General features: G+C 37.4%; 1 pseudogene; it reads right to left on the bottom strand.

The window, feature by feature from the left end:
- Positions 1-406: 406 nt before the first annotated feature.
- LOC119429865 lies at positions 407-2,394 on the bottom strand (annotated as a pseudogene).
- Positions 2,395-2,405: the final 11 nt, after the last annotated feature.

Raw genomic sequence — 2,405 nt, 5'->3', positions numbered from 1 at the left:
ACTCAGGGGAGAACGTAACCAACGAATGCGGTTACTATTACAAGGAGTAATAAGATAACTCCCGTGTTTCACGTGCTTTTGTAAAGGTAGGAACCATAGTATATAGCTCGAGCAATATGTATAGAGATACAGATAAAGAAAAATGAAGCCCCATTTGCATGAATATTGCGAATGAGTCAACCATGGGTGACGTCCCGGCAAATGTGGTTAACGGAAGAAAATGCTATAGTAATATCGGGGGTGTAATGTATTGCAAGAAGAGTCCAGTTAAGATTTGTACAATTAAGCATATGCCTAAGAGAGAGCCGAAGTTTCATCAGTATGAGATGTTAGGAGGTGTAGGAAGGTCTATTAAAGAGGTATTAGCTAGTTTAAGAAGAGGGTGAGTTTTTTCGGAGGAGGGCCATTATTGTTCTAGTAGTTGAAAACAACGGTGGTTTTTCATATCATTGGTCTTGGTTAAAGTCCAAGCTAGAACTATGTTTTTAACTGCGTACACGTTTTTATTCTTAAGTGTTATTGGATTAGCAGGTGTTTCTTCAAACCCGCCCCCCAATTTTGGGGCAATAAGTTTAGTGGCGGTAGCAGCTGGAGGGGGTGGGTTTTTAGCTTGTTTAGGAAGTTCCTTTTTGTCGTTTATTTTGTTTTTTTGTATATTTGGGAGGAATGGTGGTTGTTTTTGCTTACTCAGTTGCTTTTGCTGCGAGTTTAGGACAAGAGGATTGAAAAGGTAACGTGAGTTTTGGTTTGTTTATATTTTATCTTTTCGGAATTTTTTTAGGAATGTTTTTATTCGTGGAAGACCGTCAGGATGAAGTATGAGTTTCTGGGTTTGAGGTCTATAATGATTTTTTGGTTCAAGGGAATGTAGTAAGTGTAGCGTTTATATATACTAATGGAGGAATTCTTTTAGTTTCAGGAGGCTTGGCTTTATTGGTAGCATTATTAGTTGTGTTAAAATTAGTTCGAGGGTCTTCGGGAGGAACGATTCGGAATATTTAGTTAAAATAGTACAAATGAAAAGCAATTGCGAATAGTGTTGTAAAAAAGAAAAGTCAGAGGTGAGTTTTTAATACGCCATTTTGAATGGCATCTGTTTTTGAGATTATAGGGATATTAAGGGGGGGTATTGCCTGAGGCCCCGTTTTTTCAATTCATGATTGATCTAAAATTTGATTAGCGATGTTTTGGCCTAAGTACAAACTTAACTTAGGAGAAGTGCGGTGTAAGATAAATGGAAAGTAGCCTAGTATATTTGAAAAGTAGTAAGGGTTTTTAGAAGGGGTGATTTTTAAATGTTTTGAATTTATGAGGGTAAGCTCTAATGCGATAAAGCCGCCAGCGAGGGTTAAAAGCATAGCAGCTAATTTAACCGCAGGAGGTATGGATAATACGGGGGTTTTGAAAGGTAAAATATTAAGTGTAATTAGTGAGCCTGCAATAATACTTCCATAAGCAAGGCGTTTCAAAGGATTAATAAGAGAAGTATTATTTTCATTAATTGGTAAAAGAGCATTAAAGCGAGGAGAGCTAATTATTACGTAATAAATGATACGAAAGCTATAAATAGCGGTAAAAATTGTAGCAATTAAGGTGAGGGACAGGGCCCAGGCGTTCAAATAGGACATGTTTAGTGATTCAATGATAGCATCTTTAGAAAAAAACCCAGCTAAAAAAGGCATGCCTGTTAAAGCAAGACTTCCAATGACTACACATGATGATGTAATTGGGGTTAATTTAAATATGCCCCCTATTTTGCGAATATCTTGTTCATTGTTTAAAGCATGAATTAGAGAACCGGAACAAATAAATAATATTGCTTTAAAGAATGCGTGAGTGCAAATATGTAGGAAAGCCAGTTGAGGTTGATTTAATCCAATTGTAACTATTATTAAGCCTAGCTGACTAGAGGTAGAAAAAGCAATAATTTTTTTTTAAGTCATTTTGAGTTAAAGCACAGGTTGCTGTAAAAAGAGTTGTGATTGCACCTAAACATAAACAAAAGGTGGAGGCGGTATAATTATTTTGTAGGAGAGGGCTGATACGTAGAAGAAGAAAAATGCCAGCTATAACTATAGTGCTTGAGTGCAGTAGGGCGGAAACAGGGGTAGGGCCCTCTATTGCAGCGGGAAGTCATGGGTGGAGACCAAAGTGTGCGGACTTACCTGTTGCAGCAAGAATAAATCCTAGCAATGGTAGAGTAAAGTCAGTGTTTTTAGAAGAAGCATATAATGTATCAATTTCTCAGGAGTTAAAATTTACTGCTATTCATGCTAGGGCCAGTAGTAATCCAATATCACCAATCCGGTTATATAGAATTGCTTGCAAAGCAGCAGTGTTAGCGTCTGCTCGTCCGCTTCATCAGCCGATAAGTAGAAAGGATATAATTCCTACACCTTCTCAGC

This window comes from Nematolebias whitei, unplaced genomic scaffold, assembly GCF_014905685.2.
Source record: "Nematolebias whitei isolate Nwh7 unplaced genomic scaffold, NemWhi1 Nwh_scaf_9303, whole genome shotgun sequence".
Taxonomy (NCBI): domain Eukaryota; kingdom Metazoa; phylum Chordata; class Actinopteri; order Cyprinodontiformes; family Rivulidae; genus Nematolebias; species Nematolebias whitei.
Note: the sequence above shows the minus strand (reverse complement) of the source record. Positions and strands in the feature narration are given on the sequence as shown.